The following is a 15,542-nucleotide window of genomic DNA, read 5'->3' on the forward strand; positions in this document are numbered from 1 at the left end:
CTAACCCCTATGCAGAGAGGAGGAAAGAAAAGGAGAGCTGTGTTTGGGACCAGGGCAAGAGGGATAAGCAGGAGAAGCAATAGGACAGTCCAGCCAACAGTATCTAGTGAAGCCATCCAGGAAATTCAGCCAGTGCCTGGGACAAACAGCCAGCCATACAGCAGCAGCCCCCCCCTCCAACTAGAGCTGGGGCTTATATAACCCCCCTCCAGACAAGTGCACTAAATGACAGTTTCCAGGGGACCATTTTAAAAGGACAGACTTCTATTATGGCAGTTATTGCAGTATGAAGGGAAGGAAGGGAAAAGATGAAGGAAGGTAGAAAGGAATGAAAAGAAGTAAAGGAAGAAAGGGAAGGGAGGAATGGAAGGAAAAAGAAGGAAAGGAAAGAAGGAAAAGAAAAAAATTAAACTCTTAGCTTCTACCATACACAAATGTTGATTCCCCATTAAAGTTAGATCCAATTCTTTAAAATACATTGAGGAAAGCAAGCAGGAGATTCCACAGGATATTTAACTTCAGAGAGGTCACCGATAACTCCATTCCATTGTAAAAGAAAATAAAAACAAAAATAAGCAAATGAATTACATCAAACTAAAAAGTGTCTACACTATGGAAGAATCTATGACTAAAATAAAAAGAATGGGAGAAATCATACGCACACCACACATCAGACAATGCACTAACTGGAGCAGAGCACTCACAAAGCTCCAAAACAATTCACTCCTATCAAACTATGGGGAGAGGAGATGAATAGACACTTCCCAATACAAGACATACAGATGACCAACGAGCATATGAAAAAGTGTTCATCATCACTGGTTATGTCAAGGAGATATGTGTCAAAATGAGATTTCATCTCACACAGAGAGAACGGTTTGTAAGCAGAAAGCTGGCCATCTCTGGAGAGGGGTGCTGGCCAAGTTCCAGCTCCACTGAAGTCATCCCTGCTGCCTCCATCACCCAGAATCACCATTTTCCCTATGTTCCTGCCTCATCACTCCTCTATGATTCTCTTTGGGGACACCAATATATGACAAAACTTCAGGCATGCCATTTTTGAGGCTGAAATAACCATTCTTTTAGGAGTGAGTGTGGGCAAAACCTTTCCCACCAATCTTCCCTCTTCCAGGAGGTCAGGCAGCTGAGTATATGCTCTTAAAAGTCACAGTATCAGTAATAGTGCTTTGAATTTCTAGACAAATTCATTTTTTTTGATGCTGTCATCCCCATAGGAACACACCAGATTAATAAAATGGACAGCTAACAATGAGAGCTTACTAAACTTTCTGCCATTGTATTAATGACTCCCACTGGAGATAGAATAATGAATAATTTTCATAAATGTGCTCACTACTATACTTTTCTTTTTTTCTTTCTTTTTTCATTTTATTTTTTTCTATTTATTTCAATAACTACTTTCACTTATCTGGTAACAAATGTATTATGGTCAACAATGTGATGCATTCTCTTTAAATAAAGTAAAAATAGGGGCCGGAGAGATAGCATGGAGGTAAAGCATTTGCCTTGCATGCAGAAGGTTGGTGGTTCGAATCCCGGCATCCCATGTGGTCCCCCAAGCCTGCCAGAAGCGATTTCTGAGTGTAGAGCCAGGAGTAATCCCTGAACACTGCCGGGTGTGATCAAAACAAAAGCAAAAAAAAAAAAAAAAAAAGTAAAAATAAAGAAACACACTTCAGTAGTCATAAAAGTTGCAGCTGGCTGGGGCTGGAGAGATAGCATGGAGGTGTGGCATTTGCCTTGCATGCAGAAGGATGATGGTTCAGATCCCAGCATCTCATATGGTCCCCCCAGCCTGCCAGGAGTGATTTCTGAACATAGAGCCAGGAGTGCTGCCAGATGAGACCCAAAAAAAAAAAAAAAAAAAAAAACAAAAAAAAGTTGCAGCTGGCATGCTGAATGTAGTATCTTCCTCAAATTCTTTCTAGTGCCAGCATGTGAGTAGAAATCAGAGAGTCAGCACAGGAATGCAACTTCAGAGAGCCAGCATGCATGTGTAGCTTCAGAGAGTCAGAATGAATGTGCAACCTCAGAAAACCACGTTTGTGCAACCTCAGAAAGAAAGAACATATTTGCAGTCTCAGAGAGGCAACATGCATGTACCATCCTATAGGTCCCAGCAGCAACCCCAGCACAATGGGAATTATTAATGGAAGAGTAATTTTATGTTTTAGTTTGTGTGTTGTACAGCACAATAACGTCAATTATTTTATGCCTTCTGGGAGGTAGGCATAGGGAGTGAGGGGGAAACTGGAGACTGGTGGAGTAGGGCCATATCGGTGGTAGGATTAGTGATGAAATGTTCACTACCTGAAACAACTGTATTATGAACAACTTTGTAAATCATGACTTTTAAATAAAGTTTAAAAATTTTTAAAAAAAGAAAAGGTAGTATGGCAGTAATATCTAGAAACAATCAAGTGAGGGCCAGGAGGACAGTCTATGTCAGAAGCTTACCACAAAGAGCAGTGAGCACAGTTAGGGCAGAGAAGGGTCCACTACGACAATGATAGTTGGAACTGATCACTTTGGACAAGAACAACTGAATGCTAAAAAAGAATAAAGTGATATGCATGTTCCCCCTTCAGTAACAATAGTGCAAACCACTGTTGTTTCAAAAAGAAGTGAGAGAGAGAGAGAGAGAGAGAGAGAGAGAGAGAGAGAGAGAGAGAGAGAGAGAGAGAAGTAAAATGTTTGACCCAGAGACAGGCAGGCAGTGGGGAAAGAAGTAGGGAAACTGGAGACACTGGTGGTGGGCAATGTGCACTGGTGAAAGATTGGTGTACAACAGACGAATGGCTAAAGAAACTGTGGTACATACACACAATGGAATATTATGCAGCTGTCAGGAGAGATGAAGTCATGAAATTTTCCTATACATGGATGTACACAGAATCTATTATGCTGAGTGAAATAAGTCAGAGAGAGAGAGGGAGAAAAATGCAGAATGGTCTCACTCATCTATGGGTTTTAAGAAAAAATGAAAGACATTCTTGCGATAATAATTTTCAGACACAAAAGAGAAAAGAGCTGGAAGTTCCAGCTCACCTCAGGAAGCTCACCACAAAGAGTGGTGAGTTTATTTAGAGAAATAACTACATTTTGAACTGTCCTAATAATGAGAATGTATGAGGGAAATGGAAAGCCTGTCTAGAGTACAGGCGGGGGTTGGGTGGGGAGGGGGAGATTTGGGACATTGGTGATGGGAACGTTGCACTGGTGATGGGTGGTGTTCTTTACATGACTGAAACCCAAACCCAATCATGTATGTAATCAAGGTGTTTAAATAAAAAAAAGACTATAGGCTGTAAAGCAGTTTTTTTAAACTTGCTAATGATAATTTTATATTATATATATTATATTATATTTATATATATAATATATATTATATTATATTTCACAAAGCATTTTAAAAGTATATGCCAAGATAATAAAGAATGCATAAAATATATTCCCATTCTTGTAACTTTAAAAAAAAAAAAGAAAGATTGGTGTACAATGTATGACTCAAACTCAATCATGAACATTTTTTTTTGGTTTTTGGGTCACACCTGGCCATGCTCAGGGGTTACTCCTGACTCTGTGCTCAGAAATTCTCCTGGCAGGCTCAGGGGACCATATGGGATGCCGAGATTCAAATCAGGGTCTGTCCTGCATGCAAGGCAAACACCCTACTGCTGTGCTATCTCTCTGGTCTCTATCATGAACAATTTTTTAGCCATAATGTTTAAATAAATTAATAATAAGAAAGAAAAGTGAGCATAAAAATAAACCCTTGCATATAAAGCCAAGTCACAAGAGAAGAGGCAAGTAAATACAGCAAAGGCAGTTTTCTCAATGAATGGTGTTGGGAAAAGCAGATGATCATACGTCAGCGCAAGAGCCTGAACTTACACAAAAGCTGACTCACAAAGGACTGGAGAGATAGTACAATGTATAGAGGGCTTGCCTTGCACCTGGCCAACCTAAACTCAATCCCCAGCATCCCATATGGTTTCCCAAGCACCACCAGGAGTGATTCCTGATTGCAGAGCCAGAAGCAAAGCCTGAGCACTGCTGGATGTGACCCAAAAGCAAACTAACAAAGAATTGATTTGAGAATGGGCTGGAATTGTGGAATTGTAGATCAGAGGTAGAGTATAACTTTGTTCCTGTGCTCAGTTTCCCCCCCATTTGTCTCCCAGGACCTTAAATATATAAACATAGAGAAGGGGTACAAAGCTTGATAGTGCCTGGTTTGGAAAGCACTCTACATGAAAGATGTTCTTTTATTGTACCTGTCATCTATTATTTCTTTTAATATTGCCTCTGCCTTGTTTTCTCCTGAAACTTCTATTAGAGAGTATGTTGGATCTTTTTTTATTTTACTCTGTTGTCCTTTGTGGCATAATCTCCTACCTACACCTATATTTCTCATGTTTGATCTTTGAAGATTTCTTTTCCTTTTTCTTACCCTCTTTTGTATTGTATTTTAATTAACTTTTATGTATTTAGCAGTAACATTTCTATTATTTTGGGGCTTTACTTGGGGAGCTGGTGGGCCATAACTTGCTCACTTGAATGAAGTTAGTTGTATGCCTGCCTAGGGTGTGGTGGCGAGCAACCTGAAGTCATTGGTGGAGAGAAGAGATATGGGTGGTGGGATTGGTGTTGGAATATCATATGCCCGATATGATTCTATTATAATAACTTTCTAAATCACAGTGATATGTATGATATCCCTTTAGTAACCACAGTGTCTAAAAGGAAAAAAGGAAGAGACAGAGAGAGAGAAAGAGAAAGAGGGAGAGAGGGAGAGAGAGGGAAAGAGAAAGAGAGAGAGATATGGAGAGAGGAAAAATATGTCTAACCCAGAAGCAGTGTTCCCAATTTCCCACCCATCACCCTACCCTGCTCCCTTGCAGGCACAAAGTTATTTCATATTGTTTGTTACAAAACAAAGGCAAATGGAATTATCAAAACATATCAGCGAGGGTCAATTTGAAATAATTGCTGTTTCTCCAGGGTGTTACTAAAGTCAGTGTCTCAGGATTTACTCAGCTGTGGGTGGTGCTAGTGGAGACTTGTGTTAATGTTTGTGGGCTCATGGAACGTGGTAGATTTCTATGTAACTTTCCCATCAGATTTTCTATGATACTGGGCTGACATGACTATGACATTTTGACGTGTCATGTCTCTTGCAGCTGCACAGTTCATGAACTGAATCAAATTTGGTGACTTGGCAATTTGATAAGGTAAGTTGTGGAGCTAGGCCATTTCTGTCATATGTTGTCCAGTGTGTCAGTGGGCTACGTGGCTCCAGGCAAAAAAGGAAAATTTGCCCACCCCCATTTTGAGAAGGCCTCAGAGGTATTAACCCATCCTAGACTATCTGGGAAGGTTCAGTGGCCATTATTTTATCTTCAAGCTTAGCAGAGGAGCTGGGCTGTTTTTCTGCTGAAGAAATTTTACAGTTTTATTAATACAATATAACGTGCCCAACGACTGTCTATTCATTTTCTTCACTGTGCAGCCTGGCTTTAGGATTGATGACTCTGATGGCCAGCTGGGCTGCTCTTTCCACAATTGCTTGGCGATTCATGGAGGAGACATTGTGAGCAATCTCAGTACAGTGAGATTTATTGCACATTAGCAGCACCTCAAACTCCTTGATGCTATGAAACAGGAAATTCCAGAAGCCAGTGGGCAGTCTGTGCTTCTTCTTCTTGTTGCTCCCATAACCAACACTGGGCATCAAGATGTGGTGCATTCTGTTTCCTGTGCCATTGGCTTCTGGCATTTCTGCTGAATCTTATTTGGTTGGTTATTTTGGGGCCACATCTAGTAGTGTTCAAGGGTTACTCCTAGCTTTGCAGTCAGGAATCACTCCTGGCAGGTTTGGGGGACCATGTGGGATGCCAGGATTGAACTGGGGTCGACCGTGTGCAAGGCAAGCTCCCTACCGATTATGCTATTGCTCTGGTCCTGGTTTGTTTTAATCTTATTGTATCAGTCAGACTGGTGCTTGATAAACTTCTTAGTCCTCTCTTTGATGATCTTGGGCTTCACAAGGGATCTGAGGGGTGGCCATAATGCCTCTAGCAAGAGATGCTCCATTGTTTTGATACATAGATCATTCCCTGTTCTGAAATAACTCAATTGTCTCCTGATTAGTTCTAAATTGGTTGTTTTAATTTTCTATTACAATAAAATTTAATTTTAACATTCAAGTTTTCATTTACTTTTCATTTGTTTTGCTTTACTATGAAATGTTATCCTACCTTAATGTCTCCCTTATATGCTAGTAAAAGATTTAATGATGTTAAATGTATTAACATTTTTAATTACTTTAAACACCATGATTATAAGCTGTTCATAATAAAGCTGGAGGTTTTTTATTCACAGTTCCAAAGTTGTTCTTTTTTTTTAATTTTTTTTTTTTTTTTTGGTTTTTGGGCCACACCCGGTAACGCTCAGGGGTTACTCCTGGCTATGTGCTCAGAAGTTGCTCCTGGCTTGGGGGACCATATGGGACACCGGGGGATCGAACCGCGGTCTGTCCAAGGCTAGCGCAGGCAAGGCAGGCACCTTACCTTTAGCGCCACCGCCCGGCCCCTAATTTTTTATTTTTAATTATAAGAACAAAGATGCAAAGAAAGAGGACAAGGTAAAGTTACAGTGGAAGGACAATCACCCTTAACATAATTCTCAGAAGAAGTCCCCTTGCTAATATCTTAACTTTGAACTTTCAGCCAAAAAACATTAAGATAAATAAAACAGAGTCCATGTACAATTACTTTGTCCCTCAAGCCCCCAAATTGTAATACATTGTAATATTTCTTAGCAGCAGAGAAGGCAATCTAAAGCCATAAAACTTATGTAACTCCTTAGACATTAGAGGCATAGTATTTTTTTACATTTCCATGTACATGCATATTAGTTTAAGTTAACCTCAAAAGTTTAAGTGGTCTTTTTTTTTAAGGATTAGAATCAAAGGAGCACAGTAAAACGGTGTTAGAGTGGCAATTGTTGTTTGCATAGGCCCACCAAAATATGAGGGGCATGGAAAGGAATAACCTTGGCCTAAATACAGAGACTCTACCCCTGAAGTTTCTTGGCATAAGAACAACTTTAGGCTCCAGGCAAGCTAGATCGTCCGATCCAAGACATTGTCTGTAGTGCCAACACACTTTTATTTTTCACACAGTCTCTGTTGTTGGTATCATGTTTCTGTATTAAAGATCCTGGAATCTGCATACCCTACATTGAAGTCAGGATGTGGAGCATCCTCTACTTTCACCTCACAATTAAAGGGCAATGCAGAGAGCCCTGTCCTGTAAGCAGGTCGTTGTTGTTGCTAAGTCTTCTCAGTGTTAAGGGAAGTCTCTTTTGAGCAGGTCGATGTCTGAGCAGTGGTAGGGTCTTCTGTGGTAGAGGATTGCTTCCAGGTGATGTTATAGACAAACTTGGATGTTTCATGGATGGCTTCCCTGGTTCAGGGGTGAATGGAGGATGCACATTCTTCTGAGGCTTGTGTCAGGTCGTTATGTCAATGTTCAGAGTGTAAGGTCCCTTTACATTACAAGGTTTGTGTGTTCCAATCTCTATTAGATAAGATCTCATTTGTAGGTGTAGTATTTTCCCATTTTAATGTGCCTATGCAAACAAGGAACAATGCCTCGTGACGTTATTGGCGCATATGGGGGCAGTAAGAACAAGTCCAACAATCCCCATGACATGGTTCAATCAACAGCATTAAACTGGGGGACTCTTACACCAAAATTCCTTATTAAACAGCTCACAAAGAGAAGATAAAAAGTGGTTAGAATCGTCACTGTATAAGAGAATATTTAGTAAGACTTATAGCTGTCAGAGAAAAAAAGCACATAAAATATTCAAAAGAAATACGTGTCCAGGGGCCGGGCGGTGGCGCTAGAGGTAAGTGCCTTGCCTGCGCTAGCCTAGGACGAACCGCGGTTCGATCCCCCGGCGTCCCATATGGTCCCCCAAGCCAGGAGCGACTTCTGAGCGCATAGCCAGGAGTAACCCCTGAGCGTCAAATGGGTGTGGCCCAAAAACCCAAAAAAAAAAAAAAAAAAAAAAGAAATACGTGTCCATTTTATGTCTTTTGAAATAGTTGGGGGTTGTTACACACAATGCACAGTTTTGGTCTGTGATTAGGATTGTGCAGTACTGAAGTTAAAAAGAGTAATGTGGGTTAGTGATGTTTGGGGGTGAGAGAGTTAAGGAGTAAAAATGAGCTTTGTAGGGGTGTGGGAAAGGGTAGAATACAAAATGGACATTCTGGATACGCAAAACATAACATAAGGATAGGGTTTTCCACATGTAGACTGGTCAGAAATTGACAGTGACAAACTTAGTGCAACCGAGCAAATCTCAGCACAGCCCAAGTTAGGACCCACCATTTCTGGCCGCCTGGGCTGGAACCCAGGGAAGGCCTGGAGGCCGGGGGCAGAAGAGTCCCGGCTAGGGGCCTATCAAGGCTCCCAGTGCACCCAAGTTAGGGAGAAGGCCTTCCACATTGGGTCTCCCCAAACCCCATGCCGGCTAGAGCTAGCCTCCAGATCAAGAAAGGATCGATAGAGAGCCGGAAGCTAGGATCTGCCCGCCCTCCACCCTAGTGCAGGGGGAAGGGCGGGGAAAGCTTGGGACCCCATCTAGGAGGGACCCCCCCCCCAACACCCATCTTGTCTGGCCGCCTGGGCTGCCACCCCAGGAAGGCCTGGAGGCCGGGGGCATAAGAGGGGACGGCTGGGGGCCTATCAAGGCTCCCAGCGCACCCAACTTAGGGAGAAGGCCTTGCACATGATTGCGTTTCAGTCATACAACACCCTTCATCAGTGCACATTTCCTGCCACCTTTGTCCCCAGTTTCCCTCTCACCCTCCCCATTGCCTGTTTCTGGGGCAGACCTTTTTCTTCTCTATTTGTCTCTCTGTCTGTCTGTCTGTCTGTTGTTCCTTTTTTCTTTTTAGATACTATGTTTACTGAAGGGATATCATGCATATCATTGTGAATTACAAAGCTGACCATAATAGAGTCATATCAGGCATACAGTATTCCAACACCTTCCCTCCACCAATGTATCCAGGTTGTCTACCAACCCACAGCCTCCCCGCTTGCAGGCATTAAAAAAAAAAAGCTTCATATTACATGCTCCAATAAAACATAAGGGATGTAAACAGAATGAATGATCAGAAAATAAACCAATAAGTTGATTTGTTATAATTGAATGCCATCTGGGGTTTTGTTTGTTTTTGTTTGTTTTGGGGCCACACAGGCCAATGTTCAGGGGTAACTCCTGGCTCTGCACTCAGGAATCACTTCATGATTCTATATGGGGCCACATCGAATGCTGGGGATAAAACTGCATCCGTTGCGTGCAAGACAAATTCTCTACCTGCTTTGCTATCACTCTGGCCCGATTCCTATGTTTTTAACCTTTCTTAATCTACTAGAAGACAACCTATATGCACCATGAGAAAGTGCTACACTCAATGCCACATGTCAGGAAGTTTGTCCTGTCCTTTAAAGAAGCTCTTGTGATGCTTCTTTCAAAACTGGTTTCAGGTTACTGATTCCCTAAACTTGTTGCCTGTCCATGAAGCCCTGTATTGTTCTTTCAAGTCTGAGTGATAATCCAATTGGACAGAGTATTCTTGTTGAGGTGTTCATTTCATTGATGACCCTTTCATATTCTTATGGCTTGCAGAGTTTTAATTAATAGATCAACTATACATTTATGAACTTTTCTTTGTATGTAAGCTGCTTTTTATATTTTGCTACTTTCAACATTGTCTCTCCCTTTGGATTTTGTCATTTTTATTATAATGTGTCTTGAAAATTTTCTAGTTGGGTCTATTGATGCTGGAACCCTTTAGGCCACTTAGATATATGTGTCTGTAATTCCCAGCTCTGGGAAATTCTTATCAGTTATTTTTTAAAAAATTCTATAAAATCTTTATTTAAGCACCATGATTACAAGCATGATTGTAGTTGGGTTTCAGTCATAAGAACACCCCTCTTCACAGGAGCAACATTACCACCACCAATGCCCCTCTTTCTCCTGCTGTTTGACCTTAAGCACGGCAGCTGCTTTGGGCCTTCACTCAGCTGTCCTGCAGTCAGGGATTTGATCCTCTCCACCCATAGTTCCCAGTTATTTCTTTAATCATTGCTTCTACATCACATTTACCTTCTTGTTCTTCAGAGACTTTTATGAGTTTTGTTTGTTTTTGGGCCATACCCGGTGGCACTCAGGGGTTACTCCTAGCTCTGCATTCAGAAATTGCTCCTGGCAGGCTCGGGGGACCATATGGGATGACAGGGATTGAACCCAGGCCAGCTGAGTGCAAAGTAAATGCCCTACTCACCATGTTATTGCTCCAGCTCTCCATTATCATCTTTTTTTTTTTTTGCTTTGTTTTGGGGTCACACCCAGCGGTGCTCAGGTTCAGAAATCACTCTGGCAGACTCATATATGGGATGCTGGGAATTGAACCCAGGGCCATCCTGAGTCAGCTGCGTGCAAGGCAAACGCCCTACTGCTGTGCTATCTCTCCGGCTCCACTTTGATGATTTTTATATTGTTTCTCTTGAACTCACTCCTTTAATGGAAAGGATTGGTATGTTGTTCAATCAAGTACAAATATATTTTAAATGTTTATTAATTTCCATGAATTATAAAATTATTAATGACTGGATTCTAGCAATACGTTTCAACATGAATCCCTTCATGTGTGTCCACTCCCCTCCACCAATGTTTTCCCTGACCCCCCCACCCCAATGCCCGTTTCTCTCCACACATTTACCTGCCTCTATGAGAGGAACTTGAAAAAAAAAATCAAATCTTGGCACTATGGTTTATAGTAGTAGCCTACCACTTTACTGCCTTTCAGCACCCTCTTTCTTCCTTGGTGGAATACTTTTAATTCCATTGTTGTAGCATTCTCTGCCCAATTACACCCCAAATGGCATGTTTCCCACTGAAGACCAGTTCTCATGTCTTTGATTTTGTTGTCATTGAGTATGTATTTCTCTGTTATGATTCTTTATATCCTGCTTATGAGAGATCATTTTGTCAGTATCTCTCTAACTTCACTCAGTGTGACACTCTCCACATTTACCTAAGTAGAAGTAAATTGCCTGATTTTATTTAGTTTTGTTTTGGGGACACATCCAGCAATGATCAAGATTTACTCTTGACTATGTGCTTAGGGATCACCACTGGTGAGTTCAGGGGACAATAATGAAGTGCTGGAGACCGAACCTAGATCAACCACATGCAAGGAAAGTTCTTTATCAGGTAATACTATCTCTTGGGCCTCGATTTTATCTTTGCTTATGGTCAAGTAATATTCCATTATGGTCAGTCATCTGTTCTTGAACACTTGGGTTATTTTCATATTTTGCTACTGTGCATAGTTCTCAAGGAACCTAGGGGTGTAAATCAAAAACAATAACAACCATCAGTGTTGATGTGGATGCAGGGGAAAAGGGACCCTCACTCATTGCTGGTGCTTGTAGACAGGTCCAGCCTTTCTGGAAAATAATATGGATATTCCACAAAAAACTGAGAATTGGGGACAGAGCAATAGTACAGGGGTAGGACATTTATCTGGCTTGCATCCACTGAATTTAATTCCCAGCACCCATTATGGTACATTATAGTCCTGACAAGAGTGATCCTTGAGCAGTCAGGAGTAAGCCCTGAGCACCACTGGGTGTGGCCCAAACAGCAAACAAACAAACAAAACTCTAGGAATTGAGCTCCCATTTGACCCATTTGTTTTGTTTTGTTTTGTTTTGGGGTCATATCTAGTGACACTCAGGGGTTACTCCTGGCTATTTGCTCCTGGCAGGCTCAGAGGACCATATGGGATGCCAAGAATCAAATCTCGGTCCATCTCAAGTCAGCTGCATGCAAGGCAAACACCCTACCACTGTGCTATTATTGCTCCAGCTCCACTGACCCACTTTTTGGCATCTACCTCAAGGGCCCAAAACCATAATGGAGCAAAGACTTAAATATGAATGTAATTCTAATACCTGAAACCATAAAGTTCTAGAAGAAAATATCAATGGAGTCTTACAATGGTCTTAACTATGTTTTTCTGAATTTCACCCAAAAGGGAAGGTAAATTAATGTGAAAATAAACAAATGACTCTACAGCAGACTAACAGCACATAAAGAAAACCATGTTCAAAATGGACAGGGAGGGGCCAGAGCAAAAGTGTAGTGAGTAGGGCATTTGCCTTGTATACAGTTGACCTGGGTCTGTTCCCCAGCACCCCCTATGATCCCCTTGAGCACTACCGGCTGTGGCCCAAAAACCAAACTCCCCCCCAAAAAAAAAGGTAGGAGAGATAGCACAGGGGTAGGGCATTTTCCTTGCACGTGGCTGACCCAGGACGGACAGTGGTTCGAATCCTGGCATCCCATATGGTCCCCAGATCCTGCCAGGAGCAATTTCTGAATGCAGAGCCAAGAGTAACCTCTAAGCGCCACCGGATGTGACCCAAAAACAAAACAAAACGAAAAAAAGAACAGGTAGCCTACGAAAGAGAAGATCCTGGCAAACGTGACAGGTGTAAAATCTAGTGTCTACACAGTGTTTACAATGAAGCAAACTACCAAATAAGACAAATGTTATTTGTAAAAGGGCAGAGAAGCTAAACACCCACTCCCACACCAGACGAAAAAAGATAATCATCAGAAAATGAATAGATGTTCCACAGAACTCATCACTGGGGAAACAAACTAAACCAAAGGAGGCAAATCACTCCTGTCAGAGTGGTGCTCATCAGAAAGACAAGAAATTTGTTTGAGGTTCTCTCTTTTTTTTTTTTTTTCACATGTGACTAAGCAGTTTCCCCAACAGCACTCGTTGAAGAGGCTTTCATTGCTCCCTATCATATTTTTTGCTTCTTTATTAAAGATTAACTGGTCATAGGGCCCAGAGAGATAGCACAGTGGCGTTTGCCTTGCAAGCAGCCGATCCAGGACCAAAAGTGGTTGGTTCGAATCCCGGTGTCCCATATGGTCCCCCGTGCCTGCCAGGAGCTATTTCTGAGCAGACAGCCAGGAGTCACCCCTGAGCATCGCTGGGTGTGGCCCAAAAACCAAAAACCAAAAAAAAAAAAAAAAAAAAAAAAGATTAACTGGTCACATACCAGATAGATCTTTCTCTGGGTTTTCTATTCTTTTCCATTGACCTGAAGGTCCTTCCAGTGCCCTCTGTTCCAGTATCATGCTGTTTTAATTATTACCACTTTATAGTATAGTTTGAAGTTGGGAAAAATGATACCTCTTACCTTCTTTTCCCCCAACAATTGCCTTAGTTACATAGGGGGTGGTGGTGTTATTGTTATTGTTCAATATGAATTTTAGGGCACACACAGCCCAGTGAGAGTGTGCAAGAAAAACAGCAGGCCAGAAAATTTCTGCCATCCTGCATAGAAAAAGAACAAATTCTCTCTTATCCCAATCCAAAAGTACAATGAAACATGAATTGGCCATGAAAAAGAATAAAATCAGGGTCAGAAAGAGATAGCTTGGGTTGAACCCCAGTTTAATTCCTACTTAGTCTGAATCCCTGAGCACTACTGCATGTGGACCAAAAGCAAAAAGAATAAAGTCTAACCATTGGCAACACAATGGGTGGAACTTGGATATTACACTTTAAAAAATAAACCAGCAAACAAATACCTCATGATTTTACTTATAAAAGGCAAAACAAGAGAAAACAAGTCTGAGAGGCAGATAACAGAGAGCCAGAGAGGTGGAGGGAAGCTGACGTGCCAGGAGGTCCCTTCTGAAGTTGGCTTCCTCTGCCCTCAGCCATCCTGGGCTCTGTATTTTTTGTCCCTTCCCAATAAACCCTGCACAGCAAGCAGACGGTGCTGCTACCATCACCTCTTCTGACTGCACCTCACCAGTCCTTCCAACCACATATAGGCAGGAGCAAGTTGTTTGAAGTGAATCTGCTTGATTCTCTCACTAGATCCTCCTCACTCTGAGAGGTGGCCCAGCGGCCTTTCCCTGCTCCCTACATCCCCTTACACTTGCCCCATTTCTCCTACCTCTGCCCCACACCAACCCAACAGCACCCCTGCAGGCTCCCTTCCCATATAGTTTCCTTCGAGGGTTTTTTTCTTTTTGGGGGGCACACTTGTTGGTGCTCAGGGTTTACTTCCTATTTCTGCGCTCAGGAATACTCCCTTAGGGTTCAGGGACCATGTGGGGTGCTGGAGAATGAACCCAAGTTAGTATCATACAAGGCAAGTGTCCTAGCCACTGTGCTTCTCTCCGTACTAATGTCGGTCTCTGACTTCAAAACCACACCCGCTGTGCTTGGGAATTCCCCTCGAATCTGTGCTGTTGGCTCTATGCTGGAGCATCATGCCTAGAGCTGTTTGCAGGATCACATGGTGCTAGGCCCTCCAGCATGCAGGAGCCTACATTCAGCTCATTGCACTCTCTGGCTTTGGATCTTGGTCTCTTACTTTCAGAGTTTCACTCTCTCTGCAGGTCACGTGGCCCCAGGCATGCTCACTCTCTTGGGTGCTGATTGCTGTCACCTCCTGTGACATGCATGTTATGAGGTCTGAACATTCACCTGTTTTGTCCTTTGTTGCTATGTCCCAGCATGTCGTGGCCCAAAGAAGGTCATCCCACTGCCCTTAGCTCACAGGACAAAGTCTACAACAAGGTTTGAAATGGCCTTGACACTTGAGGCTGCTGTTAGGCTAACATGGGGAGGAAAAAAGAGAAGGGTAGAGTCTGGGCTCAGAAAGGAACAATGTAGAACTTCCCCACAGAGCCGCCAGCTCCAGTTATTTTAAGTGACGGGATGTGAGGCCACAACCCTGAGTGGGCAAGTGTGTCCCCTATGACTCCTACCATCAGCGTCTGACTGCTGGAGTCTGAGGTGCAGTGTGGGGTCCCAAGGTGCCTGGATATAGCAGAGGGTGTTGTCGCAGAGAATTGAGGGGTTATGGTGGCACAAAGAAGAGGCAAAAGGGGCTGAGCTCATAGCAGGATGGGTTCGTGGTGATGAAATGTTATGGAATTTTTGGGTCCTACCTGCTAGTGCTCAGGGGTTAGTATGGTTTAGGGCCTTGATGGCGAACCCATGGCACGCATGCCAGCGGTGGCATGCAAAGGCCTTGCAGCTGGCACGCGGGAAGGTCTGCAATTAAGATATGCAGTACGATAGGAGGCGAGTGTGCCGGTGTTTGCTTTGTAGCTCATCTGGCAACAGGGCCGGACTGGCCATTGGGAGGACCGGGCATTGTGCGGTAGTTTGGGCACTCGGGCTCAAAAAGGTTAGCCATCACTGGCCTCGGGGTTGCTCTGGCAGTGTTGGAGGACCATATGGTGACAGGGATCAACCAGGGGCTCCCACAAGAAAACCCTGTGCTCCAGACCTCAGAGTTGACTCCTTGAGCCCCAGCGCATTTCTCTTACCAAAATCCTGAAAAGCATCTCAAGGTGGAACTGGCGTGACAGGTCTTCAGGGA

General features: G+C 42.8%; 1 pseudogene; it reads right to left on the reverse strand.

Moving 5' to 3' along the window:
- Positions 1-5,509: 5,509 nt before the first annotated feature.
- On the reverse strand, positions 5,510-6,117 carry LOC125995755 (60S ribosomal protein L32-like; annotated as a pseudogene).
- Between the last annotated feature and the right edge of the window lie 9,425 nt (positions 6,118-15,542).

The sequence above is a fragment of the Suncus etruscus genome, chromosome 18 (assembly GCF_024139225.1).
Source record: "Suncus etruscus isolate mSunEtr1 chromosome 18, mSunEtr1.pri.cur, whole genome shotgun sequence".
Taxonomy (NCBI): Eukaryota; Metazoa; Chordata; class Mammalia; order Eulipotyphla; family Soricidae; genus Suncus; species Suncus etruscus.